This window comes from Rhea americana, unplaced genomic scaffold (genome assembly GCF_003343005.1).
Source record: "Rhea americana isolate MKP2758 unplaced genomic scaffold, rheAme1 scaffold_7, whole genome shotgun sequence".
Lineage (NCBI taxonomy): Eukaryota > Metazoa > Chordata > Aves > Rheiformes > Rheidae > Rhea > Rhea americana.
This window is the reverse complement of record NW_028186867.1, coordinates 2,262,060-2,285,095: the sequence shown is the minus strand read 5'-3', so window position 1 is coordinate 2,285,095 and position 23,036 is coordinate 2,262,060. Positions and strand designations below refer to the sequence as shown.

The 23,036-nt window shown below is 37.2% G+C and overlaps 1 protein-coding gene across 3 annotated transcripts in view; it reads left to right on the top strand.

The window, feature by feature from the left end:
* The window catches only part of TBL1X (transducin beta like 1 X-linked), a 202,647-nt gene that overhangs the window by 45,587 nt on the left and 134,024 nt on the right, over nucleotides 1–23,036 (top strand). For all 3 annotated transcript variants that reach the window (XM_085321548.1, XM_085321551.1, XM_085321549.1), the window contains exon 2: nucleotides 10,568–10,640. The gene's annotated coding sequence lies outside the window, so the exon portion shown is untranslated. The remainder of the gene's footprint in view (nucleotides 1–10,567; nucleotides 10,641–23,036) is intronic.

The following is a 23,036-nucleotide window of genomic DNA, read 5'->3' as shown; positions in this document are numbered from 1 at the left end:
TCTTTCAAAAAATGAATTAGAAAGCTTGTATTGTTTAGCTTAGGGCAGTGGAGGTTGAGAAGGGATACAGCAATTCGTTGTAAATAAATTTATGGATAAACATCAGGAATGAAGAGCTGTTTCAGCTAAAGAATAATCATTTTTGTCTGGGACTGATATTCTAAATGCATCCTAAATAAACATAGGCAGGAAATTATAAGAACATTTCCAACTATTCAAGATGCGAAGGACTGTGGGGCAATGAACCTAAATAGTTTAAAGCTAGAATTTAGTAAGTTTTACAGAAGGAGATTTTATTTCTGAATAAAGGCAGAAAATTAAGCTTATGAGATGAGATTTTAGATTTCAAGTATTTGAAGTATTGAGGTATCCAAGGTGCTTGAAGGGAGACTAAAACTGCTTTTTTCACTGTGTTTATTTGGCATTAACAATGTGCTTCAGGGTTTTCAGTGGTTGGTTGTGGGTGTGAAGTATGTTTTTAATGCTCTTCTCCTCCCACTGCCCTGTTATAACAAGTTATCTTTACTCGTTCCCCCCTCATCTCCTTATTCTTGCATTCACAGTTCAACTGATTACAAGATTTGGGATCAGCAATGAACATCAGCCCCTGGGGAAATGGGCACGCAGTGATAGACATTGTTATCCATTTCTGTTGTATGATGCTTAGTCCACTTCCTCTGATCATTTGGGGGAAGTTCTTATCTTGTTATTTTCTGCTTTTTAAAAAGATTTCTGCTCTTGCAAAGACATAAGATGTGGACAATGCCCTCCGTCTTCAGTTCTTCCTCTATGGTATTCTGCACTCATGGCCTTTCCTAAGCACTTACGCTTTTTGTAGGATACAGAGAAGCATTTTGTGGTGTTTAGGGCACATAGATTGTAGATACCATGGAAATTTCTGGACCAAACTTTCTTTGTGTGGCTGCCTGCGGTTGCGYAGCTGCATCCCTTGTGGGGTCTCCAAAGGGACCGTTCTGCATCCCAAAACTGTGTTTTGAGACGCGTGTTGAAATATCACGTTGTTGATCCAGATAAGGAGTTGCGTTGTTTTGTCGGGATACGCTCTTCTGTTATGATTTGTGTGTATATGTATATAAATATGCATGTGTGCATGTATGAATATATATATTTGTCTTCTCCTCTGTCTCAGGAAGGCATTTTCTGAGTAAGTGATGTCTTGCAGTTTGTTTTTCCCTCCGGCTTTGCATTTGCAGCTTTTCTGTGAGAAAGTGAACTTCYAGGGAAATCAGCAGATCGTCAAAAATCTCAGGTTGAAAGGGGAAATATGGCAGGAAAATGAGATGTGAAATTCTTTCACAGGGTCTAGCTTTGGTGTTGAATTAAGTCATCAGAATGTGGGCCGGAAGTAGACAGTGAAGAAGAGCAGCGCATCCATTAGGTTGTCGTGGTTTTTGAAAAAATCATACAGTCTATGAATCTCTTAGTATTTATAACACATTCATGGCATAACTACTTGCTGCTAAGTATGCAACAGGAAGAAGTGCTGTTCCTAAATTAGTAAGTTAAGGTCACAATTAAAACAGCTGGTAAAGGATGGAGCGCAGTTCTCTAGATTTTATTCTGAACAGCATTTAAAGAGAAGGTTTCTTTTCAGCCTTTTGTTGATGGGCCATATTGAAAAATAAATTCTTACTTCTTAAATTACCATATTTTTAGACTCAGGCCATATCATGCCAACAAACTTTCAGCAGACTTTTATGTGAAAAGAAGGACTCTGTGCTTTATGTGACTAATATCATAATAAAAATTTGATTCTTATGTATATAGGGATCACTGTAATATAAACTTGAGTATTTATAAAATAAATTGTTAGGCAGTAGAGAACTTGTAAGAAAGTGAATTGGTAAAGYAGACAATATTTGTGCTTTTAACTATAAGGTGCCACATGATTGTGCACAAAAAAAGGAGACATAATTTTGAATGGCTCATTATTTTATAATTGTACCAATTTGGTGTSAGTTGAACCTCACTTATTTTTCTCCCTTAAAAATACACCAGCTCCAATTTAGGATGAATTCTGTTTTTAAAATGAGTTGAATTCAAAAGAGTGTACCTAGCTTTGCCAACTAAATTTAATAGGCAGTCCTTTTGAAAATTTTAGCCATAATCTTTGCAGTATAGTAGATGGTTAAAAAAAATTAATTGCATAGTTTACTTTGAGATATGACAAGAAATACATGCTAGGAGAAACCTTTTTAATCAGAGGGACTTACTTTGTGGTAAATTATTTTCTCTCCATTCAACACCTCAGAAAYTGTCATTCTGAAGAGGAAAATGCACCTGGAACTTCGTCTTTCATTGGCAACTGTGTGACAGCAAGTGTGCTTTTGATATTTAGACCATTGGACTATCTCTGCCACTCCTAGGCTGAAGTGAACTTCTAGCAATGCGCTTCATGTTGAGTTCCTATAATTAATGGTTTCTGAAGTTAACAGGCACTTCCTCTCTCCCACAACTCTGTGAGYTGTGGAGCTCAGGGATCAAAGAAATGTTACCTGTATTGGCTTTAGGATGCATAAGGTATAACCCTGTATCACTTGTGTTTGCTGAAAAGTTCAGTACTTGCATGTGTGAGCAAGTTAACTAGCATAACCTAGAGTATAATTGCTGTAGCCATAATGTTAAGATTTTCTTCTTCTGGTATGAAAGCCTTTTCTATTTTAGCTGTGCTTACRTTGGATGAAGTTTGTTAAGGCAAAAAACTATTTATTCAAAAAAAAATCATGGGAGATTTAAACTACTGCAGTTTATGATTCTGTTATTATTATACTGGTAAATAGTCAATGTCAGCAAATCTTTAGCGTTGTAAGAATCATTGTTTTCCTTCAGTCCTGTAGACCTTAATGAGGTATAGTCCGGTGAGTCTAGCTAGTAGGATGTGATGAGGGCATTCTTGGCTCCATCCTAATAATTCATGGGGGAAAAATGACGCAAACTTTCATTTGTAAATTATTCTGTTGACCTTTCTGGCAAGGAAGTATGTGTGGGTGAACAAAGTGTCTTTTTCATGTCACCTATGATAGAAACTAGACTGTAAACACTGTACTACTAGGGATGTCAGGAACTTAAAAATGTGAACAAGAAGATAGAACAAACTGAATGTTTCGATAAAGTATATGGAAACAAATACTGAGATCTGTTTTATGTTATTTTTATCAGTTTACCAGTTTTAAAAAAACAAACTTCAACATCAATCTTCTATAGTTATGTATATTTATGTAACTATTATTCTAACTATCAAACAAACACAAACATGTTGGAGAATAAGAGAAACTTACAGTGCCAGCCTTTGACAAATGTTCAGGATCACTAGTGCTTATTATCTTCTGTATGAGTTATCACCACCGGATTATTTAGGTTTTGAAGTGTAGTTCCAAGGTCATGATTCATATTAACAGCCCCAGTTACTCCATGGGATATATAAGTGGTGGATTTGCAGGGTCAGTGGAGGTAGGACCCAGGATAACTGAATCTCATTTTGACTTTAACACTAGCAGGCAGTATACCACACTGGAGAATAAGAGACAGTACATTAAATACATTGGTGTGACTGTTTTGAGACCTCTTCAGAAGAAATAACTGTTAATAAAATCTTATATTATTCTGACACATTCCTTTTAATGTTCTGCATTTATCAGCAAGATCTAATTATTTTAAACTTTTTTGTTTTCCTATTGCATGTTCGTGGTCAAGTAGAGATAATTACTTATCACTTTCAGCATTAATTTGTGCTTAACTTAGGCTGAACAAAAGAACGAGTGATTTATTTGTAAATAATGCAGTCATTGATGATATTGCACTTATGTTTAATTTTTAAGCGTCACATACACAAACTGTGTGTTGAAAGGCTGTCTTGTTGAAGTGTATATAAACATTCATCATTTGTTATTTAAATATAAAAAGTAACATAAGTCTTTATTTCTGATAAATCAAATAGAATTCTCTTTCTTCTTAGTCTTAATATAGAAAGAATCAAGGTGTAATAAAATTCCTTTTCCACATGCAGCTTTTAGAGTTGAATCATTTATTTGTACACATTAAGCAAATTATGTTGTTATTAAATGACCACTCGGTATCAAAGTAGCCACAGGAGGGAAATATGCTTTCTTCACTGAATCTACTTCATTTCAGCTGAGCCTGATGTTTTAAACTTGAGTAGGGGACTCAGTTGCACAGATTTATTACAGATCATGAGAATCCTGTAGCTCAGACCCCCCAGGCTAGATTTGAAAGCTGCCTCTTCTGCTTCTGGCCCCTCTCCCCACTTTTCCCTCCCTGCCGCACACACACTCACACTCACACTCACCAGCCCCCTGAGTGTTGTTTTAATGTGTGGCATGTTGGAGAAAGGATTCAGGAATAGACCCCGTTAATTATTTGGGATGAGTAGGATTTGGGGCAGAAATTAAACAACAAGAGTGTGACTGAAGCTGCTAATGTCATCTTCAAGTGACAGTGTTGCATTTGGTTAAAGAGGAGCCTGGATCTGTTGCTCCCTTAGGAAGGAAACAGGAGTAATGTGACCAGCTTCTGCTTTATCTTGATGAAAGGGGCAAAAAATGAAGAAAAGTTGTGACTTTTTACACTCTTTAGAAGGTATTCTTGGGAAACAAACCCAAGGTTTAGTCACAGAGAAATTTACCAGCACATAAAGCAAAATGGCATGTGAAATGTGCTATGAAAATGTGAAACTGTGTGTGTTTGAATGAAGTTGGGGTAGAAGAAGAGGGAATAATACCAAGAATAATCTCTGGATTGCATAAATAATAGATTTGGTTTTATATCCAATGCTACTTTCTAAAATTTGTATTTAAATACAGTAGTTACATCAAACAAGATTATAAATCTCAGGAAGCTAATTACAAAGTTAGTGTGAAAGATTAATCTGCGGTTTCAAATTATACAAATTTAGACATTTTCCTTTAGGTTCATCTTTGTATACTCTGATATATCGATTCTGAATTGTATTATTACTAATTATTAACTAATTATTACTGTGGGAGGAGGTACAGTAGCAGGGACTATGAGAAAGAGACTAGATCTTCCCTGAGACTTTGTAGCTGCGTGCGCAGAGTGCTGCAATGGATGGATACAGGCTCTTCAAGAAGGACGGGCAGGAAGGGAGAGTTGTTTTGTGAGAGAGCAGGCAGAATGCAAGGAGGTCTGCCATGGGACAGGTGAGGGCTTAGCCAGCTGCTTTGGGGTCCGGGTTAGCAGGTGACATTGTATTAGGTGTCTACTATGGACTGCCCGATCAAGAATTCTTCAGACAACTGGAAGAAGTTGCTTGTTTGCAGTCGCTGATCCTCATGAGGGACTTGAAACACCCTGATACCTACTGGAGGGACAGCACAGCAGGGCACAAGCAAACCAAGAGGTTTCTGTAGTGCTTTGATGACAACTTCCTAACACAGGTGATCAAGGAGTCAATGAGGAGAGGTGCTCTGCTGGACCTTTTACTCACAAACAAGGAAGAACTTGTTGGCGGTGTGGAAGTTGGGGGCAGCCTTGGCTTCAGTGGCCACAAAATGGTGGAGTTAAGAATCCTGTGAGGAGAGAGCAGGSCAAAAAGCAGGATCACAACACTGGACTTCAGGAAAGCAGGCTTTTGGCCTATTCAAAGACCAGCTTGGAAGAATCCCATTGGATGTGAAAGATYCAAGGGAGTCCAAGGGAACTAGTTGATACTCAAGGATCACCTCCTCCAAACTCAAGAAGGGTCCCAACAAGCAGGCCTTAAGATTTAAGCAGGCCTAAAGGCAGCAGCAGGCCTGTGTGGATGAACGGGGAGCTCCTGACTAAACTCATGTGCAACAAGAAAACCGGAGGTACTTAATACCTTTTTCACCTCAGTCTTTACTGGTTAAGACCAATTTTCAGGAATCCCAAGCTCCTGAGAACAGAGGGCAAGCCTGGAGCAATGAAGATTTACCCTTGGTGGAGGAGGATCATGTGGAGGAGCGCTTAAAACACACTGGACATGCACAAGTCCATGGGCCCTGATGGGATGCACCTGTGAGTGCTGAAGAAGCTGTATGATGTCATTGCAAAGCCACTTGAGTATTTTGGAAAGGTCGTGGTGATTGGGAGTGGTTCCTGAGGGCCAGAAGAAGAGCTGTCTATCCTATCTATCCTACCTATCTTCAAGAAGAGCACGAAGGAGATTCTGGGGAGCTGTAGGCCAGGAAGCCTCACCCTGATCTCTGGGAAGGTGATGGAGCAACTAATCCTACAATTACTAGGCGCATCAAAGACAGGAAGGTGATCAGGATCAATCAGCTTAACCAACCTGATAACCTTCTTCARTGAGGTGACTGGCTTAGTGGATGAGGAAAGAGCAGTAGATGTTGTTTACCTTGACTTTAGTAAGGTTTTTAACACTATCTCCTCTAACATTCTCATAGAMAAGCTGATGAAGTACAGGCTAGATAAGTGGTCAGCGAAGTGGTCTGAGAACTGGCTGAATGGTTTGGCTCAGGTGGCTRTGATCAGTAATGTGAAGTCCAGCTGGAGACCATGCACTAGTTGTTTCCCCCAGGGGTCTTGGAGCACATGTCGGCTGTGCCCCCTGGAACGGGAAGGCAACTTCATTCTTCATCACTTGAATGTTGTATTTAAGTATCACTTGGATTGTATTTATGTGAGGAAACTATGGGGGAAGAAACAAACTGTGGGAGATGAATGGAAAAAAGAGGAATTATGTGAGATAGGGAGATTTATAAAACATGAGAAATGAAAAAATAAGGTTGAAAGGGAAATGAATGGGAGATCTGACATGTTTAGGATACTCATGTGTAAATGCATACTGGGAAAAATCCTAGGGCTAGCTTTTGGTTTTCACTGATAACAAGAAGCTGAGATCATCTATTGTATATTAATCTGTATTAAGTTTTGTCTTCTTTTTAAAAGATACCTGTTACAAATAATGGTTAGTATTAATCTGCATGTCATAAGGTAATCCCAAGAACCATTTTGGGGTATTCAAAGGTGGGAAGAGGTTCTTAATGCAGCTTCTCATCATATTTTAATTTATTGTGTAATTCTGACTTCTAGTTATGTTGGTGTAGTCCAAATTCTCTTGATACAAACCCTATCAATAACAACTCAAATATGTAAAATGTTTTCAAAATAGGACTTACACAATAAAACAAATGTCATTTCATTTACTGTATTATTTCACATGTTGGGTGAATAAGCCTCTCGCAATTGTATGAAACAATCTTAAAATCGGTCTCAACCCCCCCTTGCTCCCCCCCCCCCAAAAAAAAAAAAGGTTGAGACAAGACAAAAAAGTTGGAGACAAGACAGGAAGATGTCTTTAGTTGGTTTGTGCTTTCTGGCTAAAATAGGTGAAGGTGTGCTATTATCTACTTTCTTCCAGTGGAATAAACACACTTATTCTTGCTGAACAGTGCTATGAAAATGCCACTCATAATTTAAAAAACTACTAAAACTCTYCCCACCCCCATGTTTACTCTATGTGACGGAATCAAGGGCAGTTTTGTCTTCAGAAAGAATGGCTCAAAATGCTGGCATTAACTGAAATGTAGAGTGAGTTTATATTGAAGATTTAAACTCCACCTGACTTTGTTTGGGTTCTCTCTGTAGGAATGGAGACTGGTATATGTAGCTGAGATAGATAATGTACAGTGCTGGCTGGTACTAAATTACATCATTTTGTTTTGATTTAAAAGAGTAGTTGGTGTTAATCTAATGTCAAGACTGAATTACCCACTACCCACAAAACCTTCATTTAGCTGCCCTGACTTGTGAACACTTACATATTTATATTTTTCAGTAGTGAAGGATTTTAGTGACTAAAATTTGACTTCTCACTGGATAGCGCTGCTGTTTCAGCTTATCTTCTGCCTAAGTCCTTCTGGGATCCTCAAATTAAGGGTTCCTGCTCGTGAGCGCTTGTACAGATTTATTTAACACCATCATTGCAAATGAGTTCAACGTAAAGCTCAGCAGCCATGACTGTGGCACGCTGATCACAAAGACTCTGTAGGAGCTAGAGAAGGAAGTACGGAAGAGTCAGGGAGTGAGTTGTGGAGGATAAATTTGAAAATCAGTAGTGGGAGAGGCACATGCAGGGAGGCTGAGTGGGAGAATGCAGCAGTGGGAAAATGGCAGGAAGGTAAAAATCAGCATGAGGAAGATGACCCATCTATCAATGAGAGGATGGCTGACTGAGAGATGAAGCTGCAGTTGGAAGGAAAGATGGTGGATGAGGGCTGAAAGCTAGTAGAAACAGGACTATGGTTGGAGGGAGGGTTGGGTGCGACATACAGTATGACACTCTTGATGAAATGGAAGCAGTTACTCTGAAGAGATCGGGATGAAGGACTCAGAAATACGAGAAGACTGAGCTTGATGACAAGGAGACTGTGGTGGTGAGGGGAGGATGAATGTCCACAGGATTGGCACTGATACGGTTTGGAGGAGAACAGTYGGTCAAGTGTTGGGGGAAACTGAGTGGTTGTATTCAACAAGATGAAACTTCTGTTCTGTTACTTTCTTTAAAAGAGTTGGCAATTAAATGAAGCTCGAAATCTGCCTTATAGAATGTTATTACCATTACAAAGTCAAACACTGCAAAACTAGGAAAGTGTAGAATTAAGGTTTGTCTAGAATATTTTAATTGAGCTCTCTTGGACATAYGTGTTATGAGATAGTTTTAAATTATATGATCTCAGAATGTTAAGGTCCCTGAAGACTGTGTAGCAAAGGAGACACGTCTTTGAAAACTTGCTTTGATTTGCTGTAAAAAGTGTAAGTTAGATAGTGAAGGGGGCAAAGCACTGCAAAAAAATGAAAATTTGGTTACCWAGTTAAGGTAGGTGAATACAGATTCCCCAGAGCATCAGTTTGGAGTAGGACAGAGCATTAGGGACTCTGAAAAATTTGAGTTTTGAGGATCTTTGGTTGAGCATTTGTCATGTTTTTAATTCAAAAGTTTCCTCTTTTCAGTTCGCTATGGATATTGTATCACATTGCACTACAGTCCTCTGTGTGCTATCTACTATCTCATTACAGTATCAAAGAGAAGCTGTATGTGAGAACTTGCCTTTCTGTCTTCAGAGTTCTGTTCTGAAACAGCACAGAATAAACTGAAAGAAACTGTAAGCTGTACTGTGACTTAATACAATTCACTTAATGTGTAGATCTTCAATATTCTGTTTTCTTCTGTCTTCTGTATTCACTGGATGAGGTAGAGGTCCTGTGAAAAAAATTGCATGCTATCACCTAATTAAGCAATGTCAGACTGGGTATGGACAAGGGAGCCCAATTAACTCTGAATACATAAAAAAAAAAGAAAATTGGGACTTCTCAAGTGCTTATTTTAAATGTTGTAAGCTTCCACTCCATCAGTTACCTTTCTTAACATTTTATATATGAGAGGATGTTAGTGTTTATATATAAACACTAAGTGTTTATATATAAAAACTAAGTTTTTTTTTTTTAATGCATGCTTTCAATATATTTATCCTGGGAAAATCTGGATGCCTAATGTGCAAAGAAAACTTAAAAAAATAGGAAGCATATTTACAGTCAAGTTTTCAGTTTCCACTAACTTCTAGTAAATTCTTCTTTGAAAAACTCTAACTTGCTTGCCTTTTCAGTTATATATTTACTTGCATCAAGTAGAAGACTAAAGATAATTTTTCCTTTGACCCAATGTATTTTTAATTATTTTGGGAGAAAGTAATTCCATCTTTTGACCTTTTTAATTTGGCTGTGGTCTGATCATGGTCAGCAGTAATGTAGCGATTATTATTTGAAGAGAATAGTTTCAGCTGCTGTGGCATACCAAACGCATTGTTTTCTAGCCTATTGCTGTTACGGGGGCTGCTCTAAATTAGGTGGGCTAATTCAAATTGGGAAATCTGAATCTGTGCAGGTGGACTTCTGTGTCAGCAAAGCCACGCTTATTTAATTGAGCTCCATATGCCTGCAAAAATCGATTCCATATGGTAGAATAGCGCATTTTGGAAATGTTTCTTTAACTCGTATTAGTGCCAGGAGAAGGCAGAATAACTTTTTCGTTCCTCCTTAACTAAGTGACAGTGCACCTGTACGCCAACCGTCTCTCAATTTCTAGAGTGGTAACTGAGTAGAGACAGGATTTTCTCAACCCCTGTTAACAGTTTTAAGGTAACTTAAGGCTGTGACCAATGTAACAGCATTGCTTTCTATTTGAACTCCTAAAAACAAGTGATGAAATGTACCTAAATCATACAATCCCAGCTTCTACTAGGCTGAATTTACATGAGGTTTCTCACAGAAAACTCTTTCATTTAAGGTTGTGCTGAGCCTGAAAAAGAAAATACGTAGAACTGGTCAAATAAAGAACAGTCTTGTAAGATGCAGAGAAAGAGAACTTTTAATTTGTTCCCACTTATGTAAACTGGTGGGAAATAATACTTTTAGAAAAGCTAGGGATCTGAATTTTTAAAGAGCTGCCAATTTAAAAGGTGATATGATCAAGGCATGTACTGAAGAAGAATTATGTAAATTGTTTTTGTTTTTTGATTGTATGCAGGTACCTAAGGATAAAACTGGCCTGAAAGGAAAATCTGGGGGAAGCTGGGAAGCTTGACTGTACTTGCACCTGAGTAAGTGAATGCTTAGCTGGAAATCAACTTTCAGAATGTTAAAATTGTTGAATATTTTTCAGCTCCTCCTTGCCTAATGTAGACTGGAAATGGAGACAATACTTAGGGTTTTGGATTGAAAAAGACTAGAAATACCAGCATTAGCTAAATGGAATTTTATATATAACCTTCACTGCTTTATAGTAGTTTTGCTTTTTATTGCTACCCTTAACACCTGCATAAAGTTAAATGTACATTGTATGCAAGATTTCTTGGTATTATGGCATTTTGCCTTTTCAGTTATTTGAGCCAAAATGCTGAATTTGAGGGACCTCTCCATTTCTTAAACTCAATCTTGCCGGTTTGCGACCATAAGGAGGGATTGAGATTTAGAAGGACCGAAGTCCTATGAAGAGGCAAAGYAGAAGATCAGCAGAGAATGAAGGCCATGAAGAGGACCACACAGTGGCCTAATATGGTTGTCTTGCAAGTGATGATAGCTTATTTCACATTGTTTGAGACAAAAGCTATTGTCTCAGGTGGAGTAATTTCCCATAAAATGAAAACAGTTTTTTCTCATCAGCTTGGGTGGGGTATGTAGCAGAGCTTGCTAGACTTTTGAAGGACCCCAATAATCCCATACCCAGCCTACCTAGATTTCTTAAAAGTCAGGGAAAGATGACTAATTTTCCAATGATAGTGACTRTCCACTTAACTTTTCCTTTTCTGGCAATCCAAGCACTATTCTGTTTACAATAAATTATTTTAGATGTGAAAAAGGTAATTTATTGTATTATTTAATGTATTTATTTATTTATTTATWTATGTCCATATATGAAATACATGTAATTTTGATGAATAGATCAGTTTAGCACTAAACTTCTTTTTATCAGTAGTGTATTTTTAATGATGTGTAAAGTTAATTGAGTTTTGTGAAGTGATTGTCAGAGCTGACACCTTTCTTCCTGCTGGTATTTATCATGTTAAAAGATTTAGTTCTRGAAGGCTTCAGTAAAGTGAATAATCCTGTATTTACATTAAATTTTACAAACTCTGTTTCTCAGCTCAGAGTCTCTCTCAATTTAATCTAATCTAAACTTGTTATCAGTGCATTTTATTCCAAATCTTTGCTGTGGTCTAATCATATGTACTGAATGAATGAGCTTATAATTTGATATCTATCATGTCACTGTGTAAGAAAGTATGTTTCATTTTGCTATAGTATTTACCGTTTCTCTCTTTTCAGTGAAACAGTAGGCAAAAAAATGGTTTCTGTTTAGTTGCTTATGATACTAAAGAGAATTAAATAGGTAACTTAAAAATATTTCAGGCTATGAAAGCTATACACACATAAAACTTTTAATTCATTCTACAATCCAGAAGTGAATCATATCAGCATTTAGCATTACCATTTCTGAGAAGTATTTTAAAACTCTCGGATTTGTAAGTCAGATAGTGAATCACATTTTAAATGCCTGAGACTGTATTTTAAGTAATTGGTTGCTTTCTTGTCTATTTGTAGTTCTCATTACAATTATGGTTCCTATACATGATCTACCTTACCATGTTAGCACTCAGTATGCACAGTTGCAGGCATTAAGTCCATGGACTAGTGAACAGGTATAAGGCTTATTAAAGGATAGATATTCGGTATTCTTAAATGATGATGGCATGTTTTTAAATCAAAATTGGCTCAGCAGCTCTGTTTTAAATCCAGCAGGGACCTCTGAGAGAGATTTTTTCCTTGTTTCTTTTAACTTTTATACTAACACACAGCAAATGTTTTCATTTATTTCCTGTGTTATCAGTCCTACTCTGCATATTTTAGTCTATTGCTTTTGACAGTGATGAAAGACAGGTATTTCCTGACCTTTTGTATTTTAGGCCCTACATAAGTTCAGCTGTTCATTTCAAAATATTTTCTTCTTCTGCCTTGTTCCTGTTTTGTCATTTTGAATGTAGCACTAGAAATTCCAGGTGCAATTGCAATCTCTTTGGAATTATAATTTAAATTTTGTGCTCGTTTACATGAGAAAGAAGCTCGCCCATACGAAAGAAAGGTTTTCATTCAGCGAGGCTCGAGTATATGCAAGCGTAGTGGGTCCTGCTTTGAAACAGAGATCATGTCAATGTTATGTTTCTTTTTACTGGAACATTGTCCTTAATTGTTGTTTGAGGAAGGCAGAAGTTAAGAACTATTGAACTAAGAGATGGAGATAATCCAGTTAAATTGTGTAGTCTATTCCTTTATGAACATAGGTTTGATCTCTACAATAATTTGGGTGTTTCATCCAGTTTATTATTTGCCAGTTATTTGTAGTCATTGTGTCATGCACAGTTTTTTCTCATTCAGAATTGAAATTGAGTGCCCTGGGGGCAAAATTTTCTCAGTTAAGCATAGAAATGAAGTGGCCGTATTTYTGAAGGCGCTCTGCATGCAGCAGTTCTTGTGCGTGTTATTCTGGCAAGGTCTTAAGCTTTTGTGAAAGTCTGCTTCTTGGTTTGAAACAATATAAAACGTATTAGTGAGGCAACTCTCTGTGCTGTGTTACTCTTCAGGGATTATTGGGTAGTATTCAGTTCCTTAGTTTATGGGCTGAAGTGAAGCCAACTGACACCTTTGATACAGCCTGTTGATACTATAGGATGAAGTGCTCTAACTTGTTTTAGGAGTTTAWTTTTAGGAGAATCGATGTTATTTTTGTAAATTATATTCTGCGGTTATGACAGTTTTTRAAGGTATCACACATTCTGTTATTCCGTTAGTGTAAAAAATTGTCTGGTATTCCCTGGGGATTTAAAACTGTTTCTCTACAATCTCTCTCTCATGGAGGTAAATTAATTTTCTAATTAGACCTCTATCAACTAAGAATGTACTGGAAATGTAAGAACATTGATGTATGGTGAGGCAATTCTAGAAGGTTTTCTAATCTTAAAAGAAATTTTACTTTAGTTGAGGAGTTTTGTTTTTTATATTTTTGGAGGGGGTTTCTTTGTGGTCATGAATGTAGTGATTGACTTATGCAAAGCTTAAATAGCTGAAATTTTAATAAAAATGAACTAAATATAATTATTCAAAAAAATTTATTAAAATATTTTTCTGTTTGAGACAACAAACAGAACTGTGGTTGCAACTCACCCCTTGCTTTCTGTTTTTAGAAGACAACTTGTTTTGGTCACTTAAAATGTTAATGAAATTATACCTCTTTCTTTTAGTTACCTGAAGCAAAGTGTCACAGCTTTTCWTTGGTGTTTTGAAAGTTGTATATCACTAAATTTGAAAGATACAAAAGTCTCGTGGTTGGCCTCAGCATAAAAATATATAGACCCTTCTGCTTTATGAGGCTGTAAGCCAGGTAATTCATCACTAGTGGGAATCTGGAGATAGATGTCAGCTTTTAAAGAACAATATGTTATATTACAAATCCCTTTAAAGGGGGAGTGTTTGTTTTTAGGGATTCCCGGAGAGTGGAAGCCTATTTTGATGATACTGTGCATGTAATAAATCATATGCTTTGCCTATTTTTTTCCCCAAAGGTCTAGCACCATTTAAACATTCTGTCATAATAAAAATAACAAGTACCATCTTCTCTTCAAACAAGGAAGAAGGGGAAAAGAAGGATTTTTTTAACAGGTGCAATATTCTATAATTAATATGTAGTATATATTTGTATATATATTTATTATATATATAATTAAATGGTAGTATGTCTACAGCAACAAACATTAAAGATGAACAGCAATGTGGTTGTATTGCTGTTGTCTTTCCAAATGATGGGAAAGGAGAAGGAAAGACGGATGATAAGAGGGATTTGCATAGGAGTGCATTGTGATATGAATGAGTTTATGCTGTTTTTTCGGGAGGTGGAGGGACAACTCATTACAGAATGCTTGATCTGTTTGTTTATTGCTTTTTCATATTTAGAAAGCATCTATAGTGATCCTTCTTGCAAAACAGCTCATGCAGTAACTGGCAAAACAGAAGCAATTAGTGGTGTAATCTCAAAGGGAATCTCAAGCTTCACTTTAAGTGCAATGATTAAATCCACTAAAATGATAACTATTGCTGCCAAGAACTCCTGTAATTGGTCACTAATGTATTTTGTTGTAGCAGTCGATAACTACTAGATTTCAGGCATGTAATTAGTAATGCATACACGTTTGGTCAGTAAAATTGAAAATCCTAATAACCAAGGCTAGCGGGGGTAGAAAGGAGCACAGAGCTGGAGAACTGAAATAGCGCTCTGTTGATAGTACCTAACTAGAACTGTACGCTTCAATAAAACAAGTGTCCTACTGTGCTGGAATACAAATGGGCTGTCTGTGGCAGGATACAGCAAAGACATTTGGCAAAGAGGGATTTGAGAGCTTCTGGCATAATGTAATTGAATTGGCCATTTCTTTAAAGATACAGCAAATTGTTTGTTGCAGCATTCATCATTGTAAGGAAGGTCAGACAGCTTGCCAAACATATGATATTCATAATAAAAAATAAAACGGTGACGCTTATATTTAAACACAAATCATGTAATCATATTTGTAAAAGCTGTGGAAATGAATGGGAATATTTTTGGTGGCGCTGATGCATTAGCAATTTAAGTGAGATTGTAATTCAAGAGGGGGAAAAGCATGTAGTCAGTGAAAACACCCCCAAGGGAATTCAGCTAGTGAGCAACATATGATCCCTCTGACTTGAGACGATAGTAGGTGTTTTGGCAGGAGTATTGCTGACTCTCTCCTCTGATCACTAGTGAGAATATAGACCTATATGATCCTGTTTTTTTCCCTTTCAAGAAAACAAAGTAAAAATAACAAAGAGGAAGGACTTAAGGAAGTGCTTAAAAAGAGACAATCTAAACTGAAGTATTGCTGGGTTTTGTTAGAATCAGTTATATTGTGACAGAACAAGATGATGCAACAAGCTGTAGCATATCTGAAATGTTACATGAAGTGCTCAGTATTGATATGCTGGAAAAACCCTCTCAAGACACATCCAGAATGCTGAACATAAATTGTACGGTGACAGAGGCTTTGGGCCACATAGTGATGCCTCAGCAAACGAGTAGTTGCTAGCTTTTGGGTTTTAACACATTTGAGAGACTGGCATTTTGATTTCTTGCACCACTGCACCACTGATAGGGTTGGAAATGGGAATCAAAATAATTAGATTGGATATACAGATCCCAGCAAACCAGCCAAGAATGCGGATGGGGTGGGAGGGCCGCTTTGAATTCTAAAATGTATCTGTTATTTTTGAAAAGAAAGGTGAACTAGAGTGCAGATACTCACCATTTATATTCAAAATACATAATAAAATAATTGAATTATGCTTCCTCCTATCAAAGATTGTTAAAATCAGTGATAAAATATATTAGTATTATATTAAAAAGGAGCACTTTTTTAAGTAATATATCTTAGTTACAGCATGCACAGAATAATACAGGAAAACTGGGAACCTGCCTTTGGCATCATCTGATGCATTCCTCCTTGCTGATATAGGATTGTTCCCATCAGTGCATTTTCTATTATTTTGTCCAGTAGTGGCTTTCCAGCATTCCCTCTGGCAGTTTTTCTACAGGCCAATAGCTCTTCCTTCCCAGAAGACTTTCCTGTTAGTCATTCAACATTTTCCATTAAAACAACCCCAAAATCCTCATTCTATTTATTCCTGCTTGGTTTCCATACCTGATAGAAAAAGCCTTCCGTTTCTGCTATGCAAGTTTCTACCTTTAGGTATTTGTAAATTATTACCCTGCTTTGTCTCGGTTGTCATTTTGCCACCTATACAAATTTCATCTCCCAGTCTTTACTCAACAGTCAGTTCTTCAGGTTTTTGCCATTGAGAGAATCTCCTTCATTTAATCAGTAGATTCGAGATTCCATGTACTATAAGTTTATAAAAAATAACTCTTTTCTCTGTTAGCATGTTTTCCGATGCTTTTTGTAGATACTGTCCAAAAATGTTCCTTTTTAAAAATTCTGTTATGTACCTTGCTGCCCATAATATACCCTACTTCATTTGTGGCTTAGTGCAATTTTTCCATTCCTTTCAATGTATATCTTCTATTTTTTGTTCCAAACCTGTGTATCTTGCACTTTCTCAAAGAGCATATCTTTGTTACAGTGTCTCCTTTTCATTGTGTTAAATCTTCAGCCTTTCTTGTCTCTGCAACTTCGCCTAGTCAATCTAGTCTATGTTAAGCATCAGAGCGCTGTACCCTAGTGCTTTCTGTGTACCTCTAGGATGAGAAAAGCAGTAGATTCAGATATAAGTATCTCCCATGCGTTGAAGCCAGAGGTGCAGACCTGTGTCTCTTATAATAATATATGCTTTTAATACATGCTTAAATATTTGTCTGCTTCTGCAGAAGCCTGCCCTATATCTTGTCCTTAAAACACTGTCTGCATTTGCAAGAAAACTAAGCAACTATTTGATCCAGTTGCAGTTACTGGAAAAAGCTGTTGAGCTGTTTCTGAACGTCCTTATTTTGAACCAAATACCATCCTTTGCTTCTTCTCTATTTCCCTACCCTAGGTCTGCAAGCGATTTTAGATATTACTTTTCATGTTCTGGTTATTCATTATTTCACATTACTGAATTATAAAGATAGTAATGAGGAATAGCAAAGCGATGTCTTTTTATCTTCATTTGTGCAAGCCCATAATAGCTAAAGCTCCTTCAGAAGCTGTTATTTGTGTACCTCAAGGTGCATCAAACTCATACCGAATAGTTATTTTATGTAAGTCTACAATACAGTGATATGGCTAAAAGTGAATATGATGCTTTGATATGTAATTACATGACTATAAAATAAAAGGTGTATATAAAGGTGTATTATCCATATGGAATGGATAATACCATTACAGGAATTAGTGTGGCGGTGCAATACTCATACTGGAAGGCCAGAGTTCAGAGTATTTAGATGTATTTAGGAAAGAGATTAGTAGTTAACTGAAAGTGTGATCTGGAGGAGCTCATCTTTCTGGCAGTGAACTGAGAAAACTCAATCTCTTTTGTCAAATAGAGACTGAAATTGTGAATTGGTCATCATTTGGTAATAAGTGTGTGAAGATTTATGATATTAGAAGGTATTTTTGTTTGGAAGATAGGGAAATATAAAAGACCTCCTGGCTATAAACTGAGGCTAGAAAAATGCAGACAGGAAACAAATTTTATTATTCCCCCAATATTCATAGCTATTTAAAGTTGGGAGATTGTTGAAACTGAGACGATGCACTCTCCATGAGCGGAAGTTTTACATCCAGTTCTGATGCACTTCTGAAATACAGACTTCTTTCGGTGTTTCAAAGTTACATTTAATGCAAGCATTTTGTGTTTGAGTTCCCAAACTTGTGTTATTAAGGAAATCCAGTTAGATGATTTTATACTGGTCTATTTTGGTCTTCATATTGATGAAAGTCTTCAGTTAAGATTTCATACATATATATGCAGATTATTTGACTAAGATGATGGCTGTATGTTTTGCTTGGACAGCTGCAGCACAGTAGTTACTGTACAAGTAAGAAATAGTTCAGTAGTTTGTCCTGTTCCAAAAATCACCTCTGTGATGTCTTTTGCTGAGTGCTTCTGCTGTGGTAGATAGAGCCTGCTTAGAGGAGAGCCCAACATTCTGACCAATATTCAGGGTTTACTTGAATGCTTGGCACTGATGCTTTGTGTAGAGAATTTGGAAAAAATTACTACTTTGTGGTTTTTCTAATTTTTCCCTTGACCTTTATCTGCAGCGGAATTGGCTGGCAATATCACAGCCACACTAAATGCAACATTTTATTCATGGCAACAGTTTTATAGAAGAAGAAATCCCACGGAGTTTGGGAGAAAAGAGGGAATGAAAGAATCTCAGTTTTTCTAGATGGATAATTTGCTGAATGTGAACCAATGCAAATGCAGCTGACTTGAACAGAGATCAAATTTAATACCATGTACGGGTTCTGTGTCTGTCTGCAAGGACTTGCAATGCTTGATCCCTCATGTTTTAACAGCTGCCATTCAGTCAACAGTATAGCAGTGCATTTTATGTAGGCTATCATAGTAAGGCAGTGTGCTATACAGATTACGTTTTCTATACCTGTTAGTTTTAAATGCTATTAAGTATTTCCCATTCCAATGTATAAATAACCTTCTGTGTCATAAATTCTAAGTAATGGAAGTACTTTACATATTTCAGCACCACAGGGTGCTATTTATTTTGTCAGGAGACCCACAGACAGCTTTAATCTTGTATTTTAAGTTATTAAAATCATATGACCTAATCAGCAGGATGCACCCTATAGCTAACTTGATTGTACTGTAACTGAGAACAAATCAGACTGACCATTTCTTCCTTGTCAGAAACACTTTTCAATGCATATTGTTGTCTTATCCTTGGTTGTTGGAACCACATTTATGTCTTTCTTCTACAATAATCTTCAAAACAAATTACATTCAGTGGATATTTTATCTTTTGCAACTTTTCACTACCAATGGACATTATAATTGGACTTCGTCTTCTGCTATATAACTAATGAACTCAAATCTTCATTATTCAACGTTGTTTTCATTCTTGAAAGCCATGAACAAACATATAAAAAAAATGTTCAAATCCTTTTGCTTTATCTGATCTCTTATGTCAACACTTAGAAACATGGTGAGTTAACTCCTCTCATGCGATAGTATGAAATCAAGAAAACTGCTTGGTTTCATTCTCAACTAGTGGAGAAATTTCATTTACACACACTTAGCTGTAGAGAGCCATGCAGTTTGTTATTTAAAAAGTAAATATCACAGTGGTATAAGACTCGATTTTACCAATGGACATTGAAAATGGTTTTGTATTTTTGAAAAAAAAAACAGCTATTTTAATGTGATCCCAGAGGAATTCATTTTTGAAGCTTGCTTTGTAATTGCAGCATTTTTTTTTTTAAATTTAAAACATTAGTTCTTAAATGACTAACACCTACCTTCTATCATGGACTATTTGGAAAAATTAGGCCAGTTTAGGAAATGGTAAGTGATAGCATTAATATCTCCTCCCTATCTGAGGAAGTGCTTTCCTTATTTTCCTTGTCCGTGCCCCTCTCTAGGAACAAAAGCAATACAAAAATGCAGATGTTGAAAGGTACAAAAATGTGTTTAAAGTATTTTCCCTCTGTCTTGGAACAATGGTTGCTGTCAGCATAGAGGCTTGCTTGCTTGCTTGTTAAAATTAGATTTGAATCATCAGTGTAATAGCGGTAGGAAATTGTAGGATGGAAGGATGCCAGGAAGCCTATCTATATCTGTCCTTTCAGTAAGTGTAAGGTGGTCCCTGAATGACCTTAGCTGGCACCTTAGTTTAGAAAGCTTGTCCTATCTGACAAATTATAGGTATTAGTTTAAGCACCCTTAAAACAAGCTATTTTGTACACAAGCAAAAGTTGCTTAGGTGGGATATGAAAAACAAACACACAACTTTTTGTCAGCTAGACAAGATGCTGTTACAACTTAGGCTTCCTAAAAGTACGCTTCTTTTTGGTTCTCCTACCACATTTCCCTGACCAAGCTCATTACCTCTCACCATTTGCCTGGACTAAGATAAAAAGGCCGTCTTTCGGAGGTTGCTTTATTGGGGTTTATGGATTTAGAAACACAGCATAGTTTTCATGAGCTAGTTGTGAGTAAATTGGAGGACTATACCCACTCTGAAGGTACATCATAAGCCAGCAAAATTCTGGCTTATTCTGTTTCTCCTCAGCTGTTTTATGGCAGTGCACCACCCAGTTGCTTCCTTGCTATAGTTGTTACCCATCGGCTTTGTAGTAATCCAGTCTATACAAGACAGTGACCTCCCTGTGCGCCTTACAGCCACTCACGGAAATGGTTGTAATTCTGCTGATGCAGAATGCAGCTGCCCATTTAAATCTCTTTTTCTTACAGAGAGGCTGGTTATATCTGTGCTGTGCCCTGGCTTCTATTTCATTTCTGGTGTAGTTTTAACATTATTTCCATAAGCAGCTTGGTTCCTGATTACTTCTGGGAGTGCTTTGCATGATATAATGGTAATTGATATCAGCTGAAGTGCTAAAGCTACCAGTCTCATAATTTAAATTGGTGCCAGTTGGATATAGTAGAGCTAAAAGTCACATTGTGCCTCAGAGATAGCTCTGCTTTTGGAAATTTTTTAGTTTGCTGTCATGCTAGAGTAAGAATTTTCTGACCTTCAGGTCATGCAGTTGTTTTTCCTGGGTGCCAAAATGGAACCAAAGTAGTCATGAAGGGATCATCAAGGAGGCATTTTAGTTTTAGTGTTAAGTGATGTTTAGCACATTACTGTTCTCTTCATCAGTGCTATGAATGCAATCAGACATATTTTAAAATAAATCTACATAAATAACTGGCTTATAATAATGCAGCATTGGTTTATATCTTTTTATATCATTTGTTTATATCTACTCCATTTAACATTCTCTCTCATATTGTATGTATGTATGAATCCATCTATCTGTGTATATCCAGACTTTATATATGACATTTATTTATTTTACTGAGACATAAGCAATTCTACAGCTGGACTGTACTGTTTATAGATATTATTTGTTAATTGTTAGCAAACATTTAGGAGGTGCAGGACCACCAAAGTTTCGTGACACTGATACAGCAAACTTGACTGTAGCAAGGAGAAAATGGGAAAGCGTTGCCTGAGTATGAGGAGCTGCCATGAGTTGAACTGCATATGTCTTAAGACAAGGACAAGAGCCATTCTCATAAATATCCCTGTTACATGCTTTTTTTCTTAAATGTTTTTCCTGTTTGTCTTGTGTGTTTTTAAATGTCTAAGTCTAACCTAGAATATTAAGGTTTTTATGGTCTTACTATTTACACTGTAGTTCAGCTCAGTGCATCGTGATATTGCATGTACTCTTAAACATACTGTTAGCCAATATCATCTTCAAACATATTCCATGTCCCCTGGGCGTCTACCTACCATCTGTTACTTTATCCCATTAGATTTCCACCAGATTTCCCATCTTCTCTCCAGCCTACTCTGCTGAAAAATAACCTCTTTATATTTTCCCCTATTGATCTCCCAGTTTAGTCTTAATTACACAGCTAATCAGATTATGGTGACTTTTTCAATTTCTCACCTCTTTGTGCTTTTCAATTTGATCAAAATATATTAAAGAATTGTTTTTCCTTGTGTCTGGCACTGATTCTCTACTGTTCTGCACACAGGCATCTATGCGTGTGCAGGATAGATATAAATGATTCTTTAAAACACTTTTGTGGCATGTTATCTATTCCATTCATTTTGTGTGGTAGATATGAAGCATTATTTGGGTCCTAATTCTTCATGACTTCAGCATCTGTTCCCGAGGAGGGCTGGAGACATTACTCCTGTCCTTTCAGCCTGCACTTCCTCCTCTAGGCAAAGGGAAAGCAACCCTGTTCTCAGCTGAGATAAGCCAATGTCAGTGCGGGCTGCTCCCAAAGGGACTGTCCTGCCCTCCTCCTGGCCCTGACCCACGCTCCCGCTCCGGTGTTGGCTCTGTAGTTGTGCAGCTGCACAGTGCTGGAAAATGGGTGTATTTGGGAGGTGAGCTTTCTGTCAGATCACCAGTCCCAGGCAACTCATTTCCCAGCCACATGGCAACAGGAGGCTCCTAAATGAGCTTAGGCTGGCTATTAGTACGCAGTGCTGAGTCACTGGTGAAAGCTTTAGCTTTCTGCGCGCTGTTCGGAAGCAGACTGCTGCCAGTTCCTGTGCACATAGGACATGCGATAAATGGCCGTCTTTGGCCACTGAGCGAGGAGTGTGGGGAGCGAGGTGGGCACGCGTGGAGAGCTGCCCCTGCCCATGTATCAGGGCCCAAAGAAAAGCCTGTGCAAACAGCGCCGTCATGAAGTTGTCCAGTCAGAGAAAGTGGCACTCCGTTTTCTTTAAATCTGTGAGAAAAATTAGGTTTCTCAGACAATCTAGGAGAATTATTTATAAACCTTTATGTTCTTACAACTAGTATGACTGATATCGGTAAACTCTCCTTTTGTTGCTAAGCTAAAAATAGCTTAGCAGGCCAGAGCAAAAATGTGATAACAGTTCCAAACAACTGAATAAACAACTTTATGGTTAATTGAAAATTTCCTTAGATTGGGTGGCACTGTTTTGTAAGACAGGAAGATGCTCATTCACTACTCATTTTCTGTATTGTTAGACAAAAGCTTACCTGATAAAACCCCTTCTTTTCACAGCTAATGAGCTCAGCCAGTGCTTGGTTCCTGAGCCAGTGCTTGGTTCCTGTCCCTGTACTACAGGAAATAAACCGTATGGAGTATCACTAGTGAATATTTAGGTTCATTTATAAATACAAAGATTCATGTGTACAAATTGGCTTCAGCCTTAATTGATTTAGAATACTTGATTAGACAACACAGCTGAGCCA